At 48.6% G+C, this 20541-nt stretch overlaps 2 non-coding genes and 2 pseudogenes across 2 annotated transcripts; all 4 read left to right on the top strand.

Moving 5' to 3' along the window:
• The first annotated feature begins 3747 nt into the window (after positions 1–3747).
• On the top strand, positions 3748–3880 carry LOC131738836 (U2 spliceosomal RNA; annotated as a pseudogene).
• Positions 3881–10954: 7074 nt separating this feature from the next.
• Positions 10955–11087, top strand: LOC131738835 (U2 spliceosomal RNA; annotated as a pseudogene).
• A 7017-nt stretch (positions 11088–18104) lies between these two features.
• On the top strand, positions 18105–18287 carry LOC131738364 (U2 spliceosomal RNA). The gene has a single exon (XR_009329925.1). It is a non-coding gene; the product is annotated as a U2 spliceosomal RNA (small nuclear RNA).
• Positions 18288–18858: 571 nt separating this feature from the next.
• LOC131739073 (U2 spliceosomal RNA) lies at positions 18859–19049 on the top strand. Its single transcript, XR_009330239.1, has one exon. It is a non-coding gene; the product is annotated as a U2 spliceosomal RNA (small nuclear RNA).
• The last annotated feature ends 1492 nt before the right edge of the window (positions 19050–20541 follow it).

Raw genomic sequence — 20541 nt, 5'->3', positions numbered from 1 at the left:
CGTGGATGTGACATACAACAACACTCCCCTCAGACTGGTCAATGTCTACGCACCCACTAACCAAAACGAAAGAGTTCAATTTTTTCCACAGCTGCGTCCACTCCTGCTGGGGAACGTACCCGTCATCGTGTCAGGTGACTTCAATTGTGCTCTGAGGGACATAGACCGGAGCAGGCCACGCAACGACCGCTCTAGTAGAGTTGTGTCCTCCGTAATATCTGATTTCTCCCTGTGTGATGCAGGTAAGGACCTGGTGCCTCCCTTTACCTGGGTGAGCTCATCTGGGACCTCCTTCTCCCGTATAGATGTCGTCCTGCATACCAGCTCCCTTACGAAGACGGCAGTAGACACCCAGGCCGTCTTCTTCTCTGACCATAGGCTCCTGCAGGTAACATTGCAGGTCCCTCAGACCTCCCAGATGGGGTCAGGGGTCTGGAAATTAAACACCTCCTTACTCGATGACCCCTCCATAGCTGCAGCCTATAAGAGCAGGCTTGTTGAGTGGACCACTTTGCGTGACCTATTCAACTCCCCTATAGAGTGGTGGGAGATGGTCAAAATCAGAACTAAGGGTTATTTCATAGCAGCAGGCAAGAGGAAAGCAAAAGAAAGGAGGGCCAAATATAAACACCTGAATGCTGCCCTCCAGCGTCTGAGCCTGCTTCAGCTTCGGGGGTTCCCTGTAAGCGACGAGATAGCCCAGACCAAGCTAGATCTCTCAGTGCTTTGTAGGGAGGAACAACGAAAGGTCATGCACAATGCAAAAGTGCAAAAAATGGAGGAAGACGAAAAGTGTACTCGCTTCTTCTTCCAGAAAACGAGGGAGAAGCGGCACTTGATGTCCTCAATGCTCGACAGCAGGGGGAGGATAGTAGAGGATAGTGAGGGAGTGAAAAAAGTGGTAGAGAACTTCTATAGGGACCTGTATAACATCAAAGCTACAGATGACACCCTGATAGAGTGGTTCCTGAGCCAGTTGGAGCCTGACTCAGTGCGGGACGAGGAGGAGGAGGAGGAGAAGGACCCAGAACTCACGCTGGAGGAGCTCACCCAGGCGGTTAAGACCATGAACACCGGTAAGACGCCAGGTCCAGATGGCATCCCGGGTGAGTATTACCATCTTTTTTGGGACACGCTAAAAGTCCATTTAGCGGAGGTCTACAGAGCGGTATACAGGGAGAAGCGGTTGGGCCCTTCTATGCGGGAGAGTGTAATACCTCTCCTTCATAAGAAAGGGGAAGTTAAAGATCTACGGAATTGCGCCCAATCAGCCTCCTTTGCGTGGATTACAAGATACTAGCCAAAGCTCTGATGCTCCGGCTACAAGTACACCTCCCTTTGGTCATTGGCCCCGACCAGGCTTGTGGCGTCCCAGGGAGGTCCATCACGGATATTTTAATGTTAACAAGGGACATTCTGGCTTATTCTAGAGAACGGAACCATCCCCTCTGCCTGTTCAACCTTGACCAGGAGAAGGCGTTCGATAGGGTAAGCCATGAATATATGTACAAAGTGATGGACCAGATGAAATTCGCTCCTGGACTTAGGGGGTGGGTTAAAACCATCTATACAAATATTAGTACCCGAGTCTTGGTGAACAGACACCTGACTGGTAAAATATCTATCCAGTCAGGGGTCAGACAGGGTTGCCCACTATCCCCACTGCTATATGTCGTGTGCATTGAACCCCTCCTGCAGGCAATTCGTAGGGATACCAATATAACTGGTTTCGAGCTGCCTGGATCCAACGGGGTCCAGGTCAAAACAACAGCATATATGGACGATGTGTCACTCATTTGCACCAACACATCGTCGGTACCTCGGATTAGTAATATCCTTGAGAAGTACTGCACGGCGACCGGGGCAGTGATTAATAAGTCCAAGAGCGAAGTCTACGTGTCTAAAAATTGGCAGGTAGATAGGGAACTGTCGGACATGTACCCTGTCAAAAAATACAAAATCAAGATTCTGGGCCTCATTTTCGAGAACAATAGCTCGGGGGCCAGAGCTGGACGGCGGCCATTAACCAGGTCCGTAAAAAGATTGGCGGATGGAGCACAAGATCCTTAACAATGACGGGTAGAGTATTAATAACCAAGTCTATACTGTTCCCCATCCTCTCTTATGTAGGAAAAATCTTTCCCCCAGACAGGACCACCAAAAAAGTGGTGGACCGCATTATCCACCGCTTTATCTGGGGCAGCAAGATGGAGAGGGTAAAGCGAGCCACCCTGAGTAAAGCCGACAAGAAGGGAGGTAAGGGGGTCCCGGACGTTGTGCAGCTCACCCGAGTGCAGGGGCTCACGCAAACTATCCAGAACATCCAGGCCCTGGACAGGAAGGTATGTTACATGAATCGTTTCTATTTTGCCACCTGTCTCAGGGCCTTGGGCCTCTGCACTATTGATAACACCGTGCCGTACTCCTGGGACCCCCCATTGTATTATAGAACCTTAAGGGACACTATATATAAATTGGGCTTAGATAAAGCAAAATTGGCCTCCTGGGAATACAAGGCTGTAACTAAATATCTTGCCGGTTCCCAGGAAATTGAAAAAGTAGCTACTTTCTCCCTCACCCAAAGCCAAAAAATCTGGGAGAATGTGTCTCACAGCTGCCTCAGTAATGTCCAGAAGGATATAGCATGGAACACCGTCCACAGTGCACTCCCCACTCGAGCGTTCATGTTCAGGAGGGGACTAGCCCAAGTAGAAACATGCCCCTATGCAAAGTGCCGCAAGAGAGAAACACCAGCCCATATCTTCTGGGAGTGTGATGTGGCTGGCAGTGTCTGGCTCTCTGTCTCTGTCTTCCTAAACAGGTTTGCTGACACGGCCAAGATGACCGCTGAGACTGTGCTCTATGGGCCTGCGGGAGGAATCACTACCAGCACAGCTAAGTGCGTTTGGCGTGTCATCAATGTTGTCAAGCAGATCCTGTGGGAAGGCCGTAACGTCTGTGTCTATCACAAGCAGGAGCTAGACACTATCACCACGACCAGAAGGGCACAAACTCTTATCAAGGACTTTGTAATTCTGGACATCCGGACCCTCGGTAAGGACAAGGCCTGCGCGGAGTGGAGGATCGCCGGACTTCAGGACGTGAAGATGGAATAAAGGAAAAAACTGGAACCGCTAGCTCCTAGGAGCGGGACTACGGGGCACCGCTAAGCCTTTTATTTATTTTGTCATGCCAGCATTCCGCCCTTTTTAGCTGGCATGACCGTTTTTCAACGGTGCCCTGGTTTTATGTAGTCTTTTGTTTCAGTTTTATGGACTTTTATTTGATTTACGTTGAATGTTTTATTTGATTTTGTTTTGTTTTGTTTTATGTATCTTTAAGATTTTTAATGTAAACTATTAAAAGTTACATTTTAAGTGTTTTAAAATTTTAGAATTTTAAGTCACTGTTTTATACACTGTCCCTTTTCCCCTGTCCCTGTTTTAGATCTAGTTTTATGTTCACTTTTGAACCTTTTAGAGAGCACTCCCCGGCCCTCACAAGCACTGGTTTTTTATAGATGGTTCTTTTTTTCCAGTCACTTTTAAAACAGCACAGGTTTTTTTCATGTTGATTTTAATCTGTGTCTGTTTTAACCATGTACAAAGCACAATTGTCTTGGTGTTTTTAAATGTATTTTAAATGCTTTTAAAACAAAATGTATGTCTGTATGCATGAATGTCATCTTTAAAAGAAATGTAAAATGAATGAAAAAAACGAATGGGTGTAAATGTAAAAAAATGTAAAATCTCAATAAAAGAGTATCAGGGGACCATATATTAAATTGATTTTTGGAATCGGGAGATGGAACAGGGGCTTGCTCCGTCCACTCCACGCATCGGCCCGGTATTGCAGTACCTCCGGGAACGGTGCACACCTTTCTCTAACGTTGGTCAAAGTCAGATCTGGATCTCTCCTGTGAGCATTTTGTCTACCCCTGCTGGAGGGAGAGTGCCAGTGTTGATGCAAGTTTTCCCGCCGTTTTACTTCTTTTATTTTTCTTTCTCTCTTTCTTTCTTTCTCTCTTTCTTTCTTTCTCTATTTCTTTCTCTTTCTTTCTTGCTTTCTTTCTTTCTTTTATTCACATGTGGTGATGATGTAGACAGCAGCAGTTTGTTTCCTGGGAGCATGCAGCTAACCAGACAAGTGTGGTGGAACATGTCCCTATGCCAGGTCCTTCTTAGCCAGCCATATACTCTGGCTTCTCTTCAGTTCGAATAAATCTTTCTAAGACTAAGGCTTAGAGGGTAGTGGCATTGCCCGCTCCCTCCGAGGGTCTGTGAGAGGTTTGTTCGGGTGAGGAGGAACAGAATTTTTTTTATTTTTGACTGGCTTTCTTCAGCTCGGCAACTTTTTGGAAGACTAATGCTCAGTCTGGTTTTGGCTTGCCCAATCCAGGCCGAGGGTCTTTCAAGATTTTGTTGACTGTTGAGAGCAGTTTTTTCTTTTTCAGGCGGTTCCAGTTTTTTTCTTTTTCAGGCGGTTCCGGCTTTTCCAGACGTTCCTGGAGTTAGAGAGAAGGAGGACCTACCATCCAGACGACCTTTGAGGACCCTTTGATGACCTAGATGACCTCATCCCCAGCCCTTGATTGTAATCGAGATCCAGACCGAGAGAGCAGCAGGCGCCCAGCAGAGGGCGCCATCTGGGAGGAGCAGAGGGCGGCCCCGGACCCCGAGGAGGCGTCACAGCCACGATTCTTCCTACGTGGTCTCGGTGCCAAGCAGCGCCCCCTACTCTGCCAGGGAAGGACACCGTTCACCTGGGGAGGGGGTCCCTCTTGCGAGGCGACCATCTCCTCAGGGACTAAAGTAATAGTTCCTTCAACTGCCCAGATTTGCTGCTTACGTTGTTTCTTTTCCGTAGAGAGAGACAACCCGGACGTCCAGAGGCTTCTCCCACCCCAATCGGAGGAGCCAGCTGAAGGATGGCGTTCCGGCCAACCCAGGAGACTAGGAGGCACAATGCGGTGCGCTTCACAAGGACCCAGCAAGAGGAAACGGAACCAGGACTGACGAGACTGGAGTTCAGCCGGACCATTCTTCAGAGGGGTATGGGTTTTTCCCCTTCTGACTTGAATTGTTTGGTGAAATTGCCAGGGCTTAAGGAAGTGTTTGAGGTCAGTTTTAGGAACCCCCAAAAGTTACAAGAAATGTGGTCCTTTTGGGGGGAGAATAAATATCTCGCTCCATACAAAGAATTTTGTGTGGATGCACTGACAGACAGAGAAATGAAAGTTGTTACTGTCCAATTTTTCAATGAGGCTGTTAGCGACTATGATATTACAACATGGCTTAACCGCTATGGGAGGGTGTCATCAGAAGGGAGGAAAATTACTGACGAAGATGGGGTTTGGACAGGAGCCAGAAAGTGGCTGGTACGCCTCAATGTCGATCCATCGGGCATTGGAGGCGTCTGCCACATTCCAAACTCCATAGTGTTAGGGCCCAACAGAGGGCTGGTATTCTATAATGGGATGCCAAAACTCTGCAGGAAATGTGGGGAATTAGGACACCTGGCGGCCGCATGTACTGTAGTCAAGTGCAGGAACTGCGGCGCCCCCCACGAGACCAGCCACTGCAGAGAAGAGAGGCAGTGCAATTTGTGTGGAAAGAAGGGGCACCTGTTTAAGGACTGCCCCTCTTCCTATGCCAACATGGCCAGAGCCAGCAAGGCAAATACGAACAAGCCTAGGCCTGAGCAGGAAGAGGGAGCAAGTAACAAAGATCAGTCCACATCACCACCAACAGTATCCAAAACCCAGACTCCAGCACCACCATCATCACCAGCACCCCCCTCACTCCCCCGCGCCCGAGACATGTCCCGTTTTACGAGGACCCCTTCCCCCAGCCCAGAGAGAGAGTACAACAGCTACTCCACTAGCTCCTCCAGTAGCTCCTCTGATACAGAACACGAGGCAGGGAGGGAGCCCGGACCCAGCAGCGGCCCCCCCCTGAGTAGGGCCCTCTCAGCGCCAGCACTCCCCCTCGGCTCTCGTTATGACGCCATAAGGATTGAGTCCGTGGGGGAGGAAAGCGAAAGCGACAGTGAAAGTGAGAGTGAGAAGGAGGGGAAGGGAGTGAAGAACCAGCAGAGGGTGGGGAAAAGAAAGGGTAGAGACGAGGGGGGGAAAAGAAAGAAGATCAAGATCAAAGACAGCAAGTTGCAGGTGGCCCCCATAGATCCAAAACCAGATAATGTCCACACAAAGTCCCCAGTCTTGCCCTCGCAGGCAGAGACGGAGGCGAGTGGGACGGCTACACTGCCGCCTAGTGGGCAGGTAGCAGCCAGCCAGGGCATCCCCAGCCAGCCTTCCCAGTCGTTGGCACAAACCCTAGCACACCTCGCAGAAGAGGTGTTCACTAATGCACCGAGGGAGAGGTCGGGGTCAACACCTTCCCTGACCAGCAGTACCTCGGTAGCAATGACCCTCTTCAAGCGAAGGGCCTCCCTTCAAAGCATCCTTGACCCCCTCCCTTGTATGGGCAAAACCAGGGGCCCCCTAGAGGTCCTCCTAGATACAGCACTGGAGGACATGGGAATACCCCTGGACGCGGTAAGCCAGAAGTCTGCTAACAGCTCCAATTCAGCAGACGGTAACAGCCAAAGAATGCTGTCTGTCATAACCCCCCCCAGGACAAAGCTGACCCACACGTTCCGAGGGGCCCTGAGCAAGTTCCACCAGACTTACCTTGTGGGGAGTTGAATAGCCCAAACAACTCCACGTACTGTGCATATAAAGACGGTGCCTTCTTGGACGAGGCAGCAGTGAGTACCTTCTCAGGGGTGATGGGAGTTGCAAATAAGCCCAAGCCCCCTCGAAGCAAGCGTAGAGCTAAGAGTAGGAAGAGTGTCCCAACCTCCCAATCATAGTCGCTATGGGGTGGACGCAGCGACTCCTTTTCTTGTTAGCTACCCTGATGGCCCTGATATGTGTGTCTGTTAATGTCAGGAGCATCAGGGAGACACAAAAAAGATTTGATGTACTAAACTATCTAGCTAACTTGAAAGCAGATCTCATCTTTCTGCAGGAGTGTGGTATTTCGTCGAGCCCTGATTATAGGGACCTGAAGGAGAGTTGGACCCTGGGGGACTCCTTCTGGTCGGGCTCCAACATAGCCAGAGCCGACGGAGTAGGTATCCTGTTTAAAAACCCATTTATTACCTCCCGCAGCAGCAGGGAGGTAGAACCTGGTAGAATTCTGAGCGTGGATGTGACATACAACAACACTCCCCTCAGACTGGTCAATGTCTACGCACCCACTAACCAAAACGAAAGAGTTCAATTTTTTCCACAGCTGCGTCCACTCCTGCTGGGGAACGTACCCGTCATCGTGTCAGGTGACTTCAATTGTGCTCTGAGGGACGTAGACCGGAGCAGGCCACGCAACGACCGCTCTAGTAGAGTTGTGTCCTCCGTAATATCTGATTTCTCCCTGTGTGATGCAGGTAAGGACCTGGTGCCTCCCTTTACCTGGGTGAGCTCATCTGGGACCTCCTTCTCCCGTATAGATGTCGTCCTGCATACCAGCTCCCTTACGAAGACGGCAGTAGACACCCAGGCCGTCTTCTTCTCTGACCATAGGCTCCTGCAGGTAACATTGCAGGTCCCTCAGACCTCCCAGATGGGGTCAGGGGTCTGGAAATTAAACACCTCCTTACTCGATGACCCCTCCATAGCTGCAGCCTATAAGAGCAGGCTTGTTGAGTGGACCACTTTGCGTGACCTATTCAACTCCCCTATAGAGTGGTGGGAGATGGTCAAAATCAGAACTAAGGGTTATTTCATAGCAGCAGGCAAGAGGAAAGCAAAAGAAAGGAGGGCCAAATATAAACACCTGAATGCTGCCCTCCAGCGTCTGAGCCTGCTTCAGCTTCGGGGGTTCCCTGTAAGCGACGAGATAGCCCAGACCAAGCTAGATCTTTCAGTGCTTTGTAGGGAGGAACAACGAAAGGTCATGCACAATGCAAAGGTGCAAAAAATGGAGGAAGACGAAAAGTGTACTCGCTTCTTCTTCCAGAAAACGAGGGAGAAGCGGCACTTGATGTCCTCCATGCTCGACAGCAGGGGGAGGATAGTAGAGGATAGTGAGGGAGTGAAAAAAGTGGTAGAGAACTTCTATAGGGACCTGTATAACATCAAAGCTACAGATGACACCCTGATAGAGTGGTTCCTGAGCCAGTTGGAGCCTGACTCAGTGCGGGACGAGGAGGAGGAGGAGGAGAAGGACCCAGAACTCACGCTGGAGGAGCTCACCCAGGCGGTTAAGACCATGAACACCGGTAAGACGCCAGGTCCAGATGGCATCCCGGGTGAGTATTACCATCTTTTTTGGGACACGCTAAAAGTCCATTTAGCGGAGGTCTACAGAGCGGTATACAGGGAGAAGCGGTTGGGCCCTTCTATGCGGGAGAGTGTAATACCTCTCCTTCATAAGAAAGGGGAAGTTAAAGATCTACGGAATTGCGCCCAATCAGCCTCCTTTGCGTGGATTACAAGATACTAGCCAAAGCTCTGATGCTCCGGCTACAAGTACACCTCCCTTTGGTCATTGGCCCCGACCAGGCTTGTGGCGTCCCAGGGAGGTCCATCACGGATATTTTAATGTTAACAAGGGACATTCTGGCTTATTCTAGAGAACGGAACCATCCCCTCTGCCTGTTCAACCTTGACCAGGAGAAGGCGTTCGATAGGGTAAGCCATGAATATATGTACAAAGTGATGGACCAGATGAAATTCGCTCCTGGACTTAGGGGGTGGGTTAAAACCATCTATACAAATATTAGTACCCGAGTCTTGGTGAACAGACACCTGACTGGTAAAATATCTATCCAGTCAGGGGTCAGACAGGGTTGCCCACTATCCCCACTGCTATATGTCGTGTGCATTGAACCCCTCCTGCAGGCAATTCGTAGGGATACCAATATAACTGGTTTCGAGCTGCCTGGATCCAACGGGGTCCAGGTCAAAACAACAGCATATATGGACGATGTGTCACTCATTTGCACCAACACATCGTCGGTACCTCGGATTAGTAATATCCTTGAGAAGTACTGCACGGCGACCGGGGCAGTGATTAATAAGTCCAAGAGCGAAGTCTACGTGTCTAAAAATTGGCAGGTAGATAGGGAACTGTCGGACATGTACCCTGTCAAAAAATACAAAATCAAGATTCTGGGCCTCATTTTCGAGAACAATAGCTCGGGGGCCAGAGCTGGACGGCGGCCATTAACCAGGTCCGTAAAAAGATTGGCGGATGGAGCACAAGATCCTTAACAATGACGGGTAGAGTATTAATAACCAAGTCTATACTGTTCCCCATCCTCTCTTATGTAGGAAAAATCTTTCCCCCAGACAGGACCACCAAAAAAGTGGTGGACCGCATTATCCACCGCTTTATCTGGGGCAGCAAGATGGAGAGGGTAAAGCGAGCCACCCTGAGTAAAGCCGACAAGAAGGGAGGTAAGGGGGTCCCGGACGTTGTGCAGCTCACCCGAGTGCAGGGGCTCACGCAAACTATCCAGAACATCCAGGCCCTGGACAGGAAGGTATGTTACATGAATCGTTTCTATTTTGCCACCTGTCTCAGGGCCTTGGGCCTCTGCACTATTGATAACACCGTGCCGTACTCCTGGGACCCCCCATTGTATTATAGAACCTTAAGGGACACTATATATAAATTGGGCTTAGATAAAGCAAAATTGGCCTCCTGGGAATACAAGGCTGTAACTAAATATCTTGCCGGTTCCCAGGAAATTGAAAAAGTAGCTACTTTCTCCCTCACCCAAAGCCAAAAAATCTGGGAGAATGTGTCTCACAGCTGCCTCAGTAATGTCCAGAAGGATATAGCATGGAACACCGTCCACAGTGCACTCCCCACTCGAGCGTTCATGTTCAGGAGGGGACTAGCCCAAGTAGAAACATGCCCCTATGCAAAGTGCCGCAAGAGAGAAACACCAGCCCATATCTTCTGGGAGTGTGATGTGGCTGGCAGTGTCTGGCTCTCTGTCTCTGTCTTCCTAAACAGGTTTGCTGACACGGCCAAGATGACCGCTGAGACTGTGCTCTATGGGCCTGCGGGAGGAATCACTACCAGCACAGCTAAGTGCGTTTGGCGTGTCATCAATGTTGTCAAGCAGATCCTGTGGGAGGGCCGTAACGTCTGTGTCTATCACAAGCAGGAGCTAGACACTATCACCACGACCAGAAGGGCACAAACTCTTATCAAGGACTTTGTAATTCTGGACATCCGGACCCTCGGGAAGGACAAGGCCTGCGCGGAGTGGAGGATCGCCGGACTTCAGGACGTGAAGATGGAATAAAGGAAAAAACTGGAACCGCTAGCTCCTAGGAGCGGGACTACGGGGCACCGCTAAGCCTTTTATTTATTTTGTCATGCCAGCATTCCGCCCTTTTTAGCTGGCATGACCGTTTTTCAACGGTGCCCTGGTTTTATGTAGTCTTTTGTTTCAGTTTTATGGACTTTTATTTGATTTACGTTGAATGTTTTATTTGATTTTGTTTTGTTTTGTTTTATGTATCTTTAAGATTTTTAATGTAAACTATTAAAAGTTACATTTTAAGTGTTTTAAAATTTTAGAATTTTAAGTCACTGTTTTATACACTGTCCCTTTTCCCCTGTCCCTGTTTTAGATCTAGTTTTATGTTCACTTTTGAACCTTTTAGAGAGCACTCCCCGGCCCTCACAAGCACTGGTTTTTTATAGATGGTTCTTTTTTTCCAGTCACTTTTAAAACAGCACAGGTTTTTTTCATGTTGATTTTAATCTGTGTCTGTTTTAACCATGTACAAAGCACAATTGTCTTGGTGTTTTTAAATGTATTTTAAATGCTTTTAAAACAAAATGTATGTCTGTATGCATGAATGTCATCTTTAAAAGAAATGTAAAATGAATGAAAAAAACGAATGGGTGTAAATGTAAAAAAATGTAAAATCTCAATAAAAGAGTATCAGGGGACCATATATTAAATTGATTTTTGGAATCGGGAGATGGAACAGGGGCTTGCTCCGTCCACTCCACGCATCGGCCCGGTATTGCAGTACCTCCGGGAACGGTGCACACCTTTCTCTAACGTTGGTCAAAGTCAGATCTGGATCTCTCCTGTGAGCATTTTGTCTACCCCTGCTGGAGGGAGAGTGCCAGTGTTGATGCAAGTTTTCCCGCCGTTTTACTTCTTTTATTTTTCTTTCTCTCTTTCTTTCTTTCTCTCTTTCTTTCTTTCTCTATTTCTTTCTCTTTCTTTCTTGCTTTCTTTCTTTCTTTTATTCACATGTGGTGATGATGTAGACAGCAGCAGTTTGTTTCCTGGGAGCATGCAGCTAACCAGACAAGTGTGGTGGAACATGTCCCTATGCCAGGTCCTTCTTAGCCAGCCATATACTCTGGCTTCTCTTCAGTTCGAATAAATCTTTCTAAGACTAAGGCTTAGAGGGTAGTGGCATTGCCCGCTCCCTCCGAGGGTCTGTGAGAGGTTTGTTCGGGTGAGGAGGAACAGAATTTTTTTTATTTTTGACTGGCTTTCTTCAGCTCGGCAACTTTTTGGAAGACTAATGCTCAGTCTGGTTTTGGCTTGCCCAATCCAGGCCGAGGGTCTTTCAAGATTTTGTTGACTGTTGAGAGCAGTTTTTTCTTTTTCAGGCGGTTCCAGTTTTTTTCTTTTTCAGGCGGTTCCGGCTTTTCCAGACGTTCCTGGAGTTAGAGAGAAGGAGGACCTACCATCCAGACGACCTTTGAGGACCCTTTGATGACCTAGATGACCTCATCCCCAGCCCTTGATTGTAATCGAGATCCAGACCGAGAGAGCAGCAGGCGCCCAGCAGAGGGCGCCATCTGGGAGGAGCAGAGGGCGGCCCCGGACCCCGAGGAGGCGTCACAGCCACGATTCTTCCTACGTGGTCTCGGTGCCAAGCAGCGCCCCCTACTCTGCCAGGGAAGGACACCGTTCACCTGGGGAGGGGGTCCCTCTTGCGAGGCGACCATCTCCTCAGGGACTAAAGTAATAGTTCCTTCAACTGCCCAGATTTGCTGCTTACGTTGTTTCTTTTCCGTAGAGAGAGACAACCCGGACGTCCAGAGGCTTCTCCCACCCCAATCGGAGGAGCCAGCTGAAGGATGGCGTTCCGGCCAACCCAGGAGACTAGGAGGCACAATGCGGTGCGCTTCACAAGGACCCAGCAAGAGGAAACGGAACCAGGACTGACGAGACTGGAGTTCAGCCGGACCATTCTTCAGAGGGGTATGGGTTTTTCCCCTTCTGACTTGAATTGTTTGGTGAAATTGCCAGGGCTTAAGGAAGTGTTTGAGGTCAGTTTTAGGAACCCCCAAAAGTTACAAGAAATGTGGTCCTTTTGGGGGGAGAATAAATATCTCGCTCCATACAAAGAATTTTGTGTGGATGCACTGACAGACAGAGAAATGAAAGTTGTTACTGTCCAATTTTTCAATGAGGCTGTTAGCGACTATGATATTACAACATGGCTTAACCGCTATGGGAGGGTGTCATCAGAAGGGAGGAAAATTACTGACGAAGATGGGGTTTGGACAGGAGCCAGAAAGTGGCTGGTACGCCTCAATGTCGATCCATCGGGCATTGGAGGCGTCTGCCACATTCCAAACTCCATAGTGTTAGGGCCCAACAGAGGGCTGGTATTCTATAATGGGATGCCAAAACTCTGCAGGAAATGTGGGGAATTAGGACACCTGGCGGCCGCATGTACTGTAGTCAAGTGCAGGAACTGCGGCGCCCCCCACGAGACCAGCCACTGCAGAGAAGAGAGGCAGTGCAATTTGTGTGGAAAGAAGGGGCACCTGTTTAAGGACTGCCCCTCTTCCTATGCCAACATGGCCAGAGCCAGCAAGGCAAATACGAACAAGCCTAGGCCTGAGCAGGAAGAGGGAGCAAGTAACAAAGATCAGTCCACATCACCACCAACAGTATCCAAAACCCAGACTCCAGCACCACCATCATCACCAGCACCCCCCTCACTCCCCCGCCCCCGAGACATGTCCCGTTTTACGAGGACCCCTTCCCCCAGCCCAGAGAGAGAGTACAACAGCTACTCCACTAGCTCCTCCAGTAGCTCCTCTGATACAGAACACGAGGCAGGGAGGGAGCCCGGACCCAGCAGCGGCCCCCCCCTGAGTAGGGCCCTCTCAGCGCCAGCACTCCCCCTCGGCTCTCGTTATGACGCCATAAGGATTGAGTCCGTGGGGGAGGAAAGCGAAAGCGACAGTGAAAGTGAGAGTGAGAAGGAGGGGAAGGGAGTGAAGAACCAGCAGAGGGTGGGGAAAAGAAAGGGTAGAGACGAGGGGGGGAAAAGAAAGAAGATCAAGATCAAAGACAGCAAGTTGCAGGTGGCCCCCATAGATCCAAAACCAGATAATGTCCACACAAAGTCCCCAGTCTTGCCCTCGCAGGCAGAGACGGAGGCGAGTGGGACGGCTACACTGCCGCCTAGTGGGCAGGTAGCAGCCAGCCAGGGCATCCCCAGCCAGCCTTCCCAGTCGTTGGCACAAACCCTAGCACACCTCGCAGAAGAGGTGTTCACTAATGCACCGAGGGAGAGGTCGGGGTCAACACCTTCCCTGACCAGCAGTACCTCGGTAGCAATGACCCTCTTCAAGCGAAGGGCCTCCCTTCAAAGCATCCTTGACCCCCTCCCTTGTATGGGCAAAACCAGGGGCCCCCTAGAGGTCCTCCTAGATACAGCACTGGAGGACATGGGAATACCCCTGGACGCGGTAAGCCAGAAGTCTGCTAACAGCTCCAATTCAGCAGACGGTAACAGCCAAAGAATGCTGTCTGTCATAACCCCCCCCAGGACAAAGCTGACCCACACGTTCCGAGGGGCCCTGAGCAAGTTCCACCAGACTTACCTTGTGGGGAGTTGAATAGCCCAAACAACTCCACGTACTGTGCATATAAAGACGGTGCCTTCTTGGACGAGGCAGCAGTGAGTACCTTCTCAGGGGTGATGGGAGTTGCAAATAAGCCCAAGCCCCCTCGAAGCAAGCGTAGAGCTAAGAGTAGGAAGAGTGTCCCAACCTCCCAATCATAGTCGCTATGGGGTGGACGCAGCGACTCCTTTTCTTGTTAGCTACCCTGATGGCCCTGATATGTGTGTCTGTTAATGTCAGGAGCATCAGGGAGACACAAAAAAGATTTGATGTACTAAACTATCTAGCTAACTTGAAAGCAGATCTCATCTTTCTGCAGGAGTGTGGTATTTCGTCGAGCCCTGATTATAGGGACCTGAAGGAGAGTTGGACCCTGGGGGACTCCTTCTGGTCGGGCTCCAACATAGCCAGAGCCGACGGAGTAGGTATCCTGTTTAAAAACCCATTTATTACCTCCCGCAGCAGCAGGGAGGTAGAACCTGGTAGAATTCTGAGCGTGGATGTGACATACAACAACACTCCCCTCAGACTGGTCAATGTCTACGCACCCACTAACCAAAACGAAAGAGTTCAATTTTTTCCACAGCTGCGTCCACTCCTGCTGGGGAACGTACCCGTCATCGTGTCAGGTGACTTCAATTGTGCTCTGAGGGACGTAGACCGGAGCAGGCCACGCAACGACCGCTCTAGTAGAGTTGTGTCCTCCGTAATATCTGATTTCTCCCTGTGTGATGCAGGTAAGGACCTGGTGCCTCCCTTTACCTGGGTGAGCTCATCTGGGACCTCCTTCTCCCGTATAGATCTCGTCCTGCATACCAGCTCCCTTACGAAGACGGCAGTAGACACCCAGGCCGTCTTCTTCTCTGACCATAGGCTCCTGCAGGTAACATTGCAGGTCCCTCAGACCTCCCAGATGGGGTCAGGGGTCTGGAAATTAAACACCTCCTTACTCGATGACCCCTCCATAGCTGCAGCCTATAAGAGCAGGCTTGTTGAGTGGACCACTTTGCGTGACCTATTCAACTCCCCTATAGAGTGGTGGGAGATGGTCAAAATCAGAACTAAGGGTTATTTCATAGCAGCAGGCAAGAGGAAAGCAAAAGAAAGGAGGGCCAAATATAAACACCTGAATGCTGCCCTCCAGCGTCTGAGCCTGCTTCAGCTTCGGGGGTTCCCTGTAAGCGACGAGATAGCCCAGACCAAGCTAGATCTTTCAGTGCTTTGTAGGGAGGAACAACGAAAGGTCATGCACAATGCAAAGGTGCAAAAAATGGAGGAAGACGAAAAGTGTACTCGCTTCTTCTTCCAGAAAACGAGGGAGAAGCGGCACTTGATGTCCTCCATGCTCGACAGCAGGGGGAGGATAGTAGAGGATAGTGAGGGAGTGAAAAAAGTGGTAGAGAACTTCTATAGGGACCTGTATAACATCAAAGCTACAGATGACACCCTGATAGAGTGGTTCCTGAGCCAGTTGGAGCCTGACTCAGTGCGGGACGACGAGGAGGAGGAGAAGGACCCAGAACTCACGCTGGAGGAGCTCACCCAGGCGGTTAAGACCATGAACACCGGTAAGACGCCAGGTCCAGATGGCATCCCGGGTGAGTATTACCATCTTTTTTGGGACACGCTAAAAGTCCATTTAGCGGAGGTCTACAGAGCGGTCTACAGGGAGAAGCGGTTGGGCCCTTCTATGCGGGAGAGTGTAATTACTCTCCTTCATAAGAAAGGGGAAGTTAAAGATCTACGGAATTGGCGCCCAATCAGCCTCCTTTGCGTGGATTACAAGATACTAGCCAAAGCTCTGATGCTCCGGCTACAAGTACACCTCCCTTTGGTCATTGGCCCCGACCAGAGAATGGAACCATCCCCTCTGCCTGTTCAACCTTGACCAGGAGAAGGCGTTCGATAGGGTAAGCCATGAATATATGTACAAAGTGATGGACCAGATGAAATTCGCTCCTGGACTTAGGGGGTGGGTTAAAACCATCTATACAAATATTAGTACCCGAGTCTTGGTGAACAGGCACCTGACTGGTAAAATATCTATCCAGTCAGGGGTCAGACAGGGTTGCCCACTATCCCCACTGCTATATGTCGTGTGCATTGAACCCCTCCTGCAGGCAATTCGTAGGGATACCAATATAACTGGTTTCCAGCTGCCTGGATCCAACGGGGTCCAGGTCAAAACAACAGCATATATGGACGATGTGTCACTCATTTGCACCAACACATCGTCGGTACCTCGGATTAGTAATATCCTTGAGAAGTACTGCACGGCGACCGGGGCAGTGATTAATAAGTCCAAGAGCGAAGTCTACGTGTCTAAAAATGGGCAGGTAGATAGGGAACTGTCGGACATGTACCCTGTCAAAAAGGACAAAATCAAGATTCTGGGCCTCATTTTCGAGAACAATAGCTCAGGGGCCCAGAGCTGGACGGCGGCCATTAACCAGGTCCGTAAAAAGATTGGCGGATGGAGCACAAGATCCTTAACAATGACGGGTAGAGTATTAATAACCAAGTCTATACTGTTCCCCATCCTCTCTTATGTAGGAAAAGTCTTTCCCCCAGACAGGACCACCAAAAAAGTGGTGGACTGCATTATCCACCGCTTTATCTGGGGCAGCAAGATGGAGAGGGTAAAGCGAGCCACCCTGAGTAAAGCCGACAAGAAGGGAGGTAAGGGGGTCCCGGACATTGTGCAGCTCACCCGAGTGCAGGGGCTCACGCAAACTATCAAGAACATCCAGGCCCTGGACAGGAAGGTATGTTACATGAATCGTTTCTATTTTGCCACCTGTCTCAGGGCCTTGGGCCTCTGCACTATTGATAACACCGTGCCGTACTCCTGGGACCCCCCATTGTATTATAGAACCTTAAGGGACACAATATATAAATTGGGCTTAGATAAAGCAAAACTGGCCTCCTGGGAATACAAGGCTGTAACTAAATATCTTGCCGGTTCCAAGGAAATTGAAAAAGTAGCTACTTTCTCCCTCACCCAAAGCCAAAAAATCTGGGAGAATGTGTCTCACAGCTGCCTCAGTAATGTCCAGAAGGATATAGCATGGAACACCGTCCACAGTGCACTCCCCACTCGAGCGTTCATGTTCAGGAGGGGACTAGCCCAAGTAGAAACATGCCCCTATGCAAAGTGCCGCAAGAGAGAAACACCAGCCCATATCTTCTGGGAGTGTGATGTGGCTGGCAGTGTCTGGCTCTCTGTCTCTGTCTTCCTAAACAGGTTTGCTGACACTGCCAAGATGACCGCTGAGACTGTGCTCTATGGGCCTGCGGGAGGAATCACTACCAGCACAGCTAAGTGCATTTGGCGTGTCATCAATGTTGTCAAGCAGATCCTGTGGGAAGGCCGTAACGTCTGTGTCTATCACAAGCAGGAGCTAGACACTATCACCACGACCAGAAGGGCACAAACTCTTATCAAGGACTTTGTAATTCTGGACATCCGGACCCTCGGGAAGGACAAGGCCTGCGCGGAGTGGAGGATCGCCGGACTTCAGGACGTGAAGATGGAATGAGGGGAAAAACTGGAACCGCTAGCTCCTAGGAGCGGGACTACGGGGCACCGTTAAGCCTTTATTTATTTTGTCATGCCAGCATTCCGCCCTTTTTAGCTGGCATGACCGTTTTTTGAACGGTGCCCTGGTTTTATGTAGTCTCTTTGTTTCAGTTTTATGGATTTTAATTTGATTTATTTTGAATGTTTTATTTGATTTTGTTTTGTTTTGTTTTATGTATCTAAAAGATTTTTAACGTCAACTATTAAAAGTTACATTTTAAGTGTTTTAAAATTTTAGAATTTTAACGCACTGTTTTACACACTGTCCCTTTTCCCCTGTCCCTGTTTTAGTAATATAGTTTTATGTTCACTTTTGAACCTTTTTAGAGAGCACTCCCCGGCCCTCACAAGCACTGGTTTTTTATAGATGGTTCTTTTTTTCCAGTCACTTTTAAAGCAGCACAGGTTTTTTTCATGTTGATTTTAATCTGTGTCTGTTTTAACCATGTACAAAGCACAATTGTCTTGGTGTTTTTAAATGTGTTTTAAATGCTTTTAAAACAAAATGTATGTCTGTATGCATGAATGTCATCTTTAAAAGAAATGTAAAATGAATGAAAAAAACGAATGGGTGTAAATGTAAAAAAATGTAAAATCTCAATAAAAGAGTATTTTGGCTAAGATCAAGTGTAGTATCTGTTCTTATCAGTTTAATATCTGATACGTCCCCTATCAGGGGACCATATATTAAATTGATTTTTGGAATCGGGAGATGGAACAGGGGCTTGCTCCGTCCACTCCACGCATCGGCCCGGTATTGCAGTACCTCCGGGAACGGTGCACACCTTTCTCTAACGTTGGTCAAAGTCAGATCTGGATCTCTCCTGTGAGCATTTTGTCTACCCCTGCTGGAGGGAGAGTGCCAGTGTTGATGCAAGTTTTCCCGCCGTTTTCCTTCTTTTTTTTTCTTTCTCTCTTTCTTTCTTTCTCTCTTTCTCTTTCTTTCTTGCTTTCTTTCTTTCTTTTATTCACATGTGGTGATGATGTAGACAGCAGCAGTTTGTTTCCTGGGAGCATGCAGCTAACCAGACAAGTGTGGTGGAAAATGTCCCTATGCCAGGACCTTCTTAGCAAGCCAGCCAGCCAGCGAGGCACAGTTGTAGTTACCCAAGGCACCTTGCACAGCATAGCAGCTTGGCATGACTATTTGTAAGACGCACTCCGCCAGTTTATGTTTTGTTTTTGGTGTTATGTGTGTGTTTTTGCTTTTTTTTTTTTCTCCTGCTTAAATTGCACATTTCCCCTCTGGAAGCAGCAGCCCGTTTTTTGGGGGTCTGCTTGTGCTTGGAATTTTGAACCCACCTTTGAATCCCCCTGTGCCGTCCGGGCTGGGTGGCCCCGGGCAAGGGCCAAGTCGCCATCGCTTCTCGGCCTTTTGGCTAAGATCAAGTGTAGTATCTGTTCTTATCAGTTTAATATCTGATACGTCCCCTATCAGGGGACCATATATTAAATTGATTTTTGGAATCAGGAGATGGAACAGGGGCTTGCTCCGTCCACTCCACGCATCGGCCCGGTATTGCAGTACCTCCGGGAACGGTGCACACCTTTCTCTAACGTTGGTCAATGTCAGATCTGGATCTCTCCTGTGAGCATTTTGTCTACCCCTGCTGGAGGGAGAGTGCCAGTGTTGATGCAAGTTTTCCCGCCGTTTTACTTCTTTTTTTTTTCTTTCTCTCTTTCTTTCTTTCTCTCTTTCTTTCTTTTCACTCTGAAGATCTTTTTATGACATTTTGGGATAGATACAAAGTGTACTCAATGAAAGCTCCTGTGAAGGATTATGCTGCTGAATCATTATGGAATCGCAATTTCAGAGTTATAACAGTCCACATGTTTAATCCTTATGCATCTGACTGGGATATTGAATCTTTTCTGGGGAAATACTGTGATGTACTAGTGAGTACAGTTTATCAGAGAGATCTATTGGGAATCTGGAATGGCAAGAGACAATTCAAAGTGCTATTAAGGCAAGACGCCAAAGGTTTCGATGGGTATAGGCACCCTCCGGCAAACTTTTCTATTGGGCCCAACAGAGGCTACTTGTTTTATTCTGGCCAACCGCTATACTGCCGAAAATGCATGTCCTTTGGTCACACAGAAATGCATTTTAATCAAATTCGTTGTAGGAACTGCGAGGAGTTGGGACATGAAACAAAGGACTGTCCGTTTGTTAAAAAATGTAATATTTGTGGATCTGATGAGCATCTCTTTAGACAATGCCCACAGAAGAAAAGGTCCTTTGCAGAGGTGATTAGAGAGGACCAAGAAAAGGAACCAGAAAATGAGCAGCAAGATGGGGGAGAGCTAAGGGGTGGTCCCGCTGATGTAAGCGAAGCACAGGAGGAAAATGTGGCTGTGGATAAGGTGATTTCAAGTGGCAGTGGGGTTCAGTCAGAGTAAAGCAGAGTGCCTGGCCAAGAGGAAGCTCGGCAAACTGTTCAAGAGGCTGAGCGGGAGGAGATTGAGGCGAGTAGGGAAATGCTAGAGGAAAAGATGGAGCTGAACCAAGAAACAAGCAAGGAGGAGGGCTGGATGGATGTGGACAAGAAAAGTGGGAAAAGGAAAAAAGATTCTGGGAATGAGAGGAAGGCAGCTGAACAAAAGCTAGCAAAAGGGAAGAAAGCAAAGGAAGGGGAGGGGATAGAGCATGGAAACAGGTTTGATGGCTTACATAATCTGCCAGATTCAGATACAGAACTGAGGAGTAAATCAACAGAGAGTGGGACTGAGTTAGGTTCTGAACTGAGAAGCTTTTTGTTGTCACCAGCGAGCCCATGTCGGTCGGATTTAGGATTACAAAGCAGTGATTTTAATGTTGAGGAATTTCTGGACAATGCTCAACTCCAACAATTTAATGAGACTACATTGGCTGTACCTATTTTACCTGCAATACAAGAGGAAGGAGTAGGACCTACAAGCCAAGCTTAAATAAAGGGTTTATTTTTAATAATATAAATTATAAATGGCTTCAATTAATTTAATTTCAGTTAATGTTAGGGGCTTGAGGAATAATCAGAAAAGAGCATCTGTGTTAAATTCTTT

Source organism: Acipenser ruthenus, chromosome 10 (genome assembly GCF_902713425.1).
Source record: "Acipenser ruthenus chromosome 10, fAciRut3.2 maternal haplotype, whole genome shotgun sequence".
Lineage (NCBI taxonomy): Eukaryota > Metazoa > Chordata > Actinopteri > Acipenseriformes > Acipenseridae > Acipenser > Acipenser ruthenus.
This window is presented reverse-complemented; position numbering and strand designations above follow the sequence as displayed.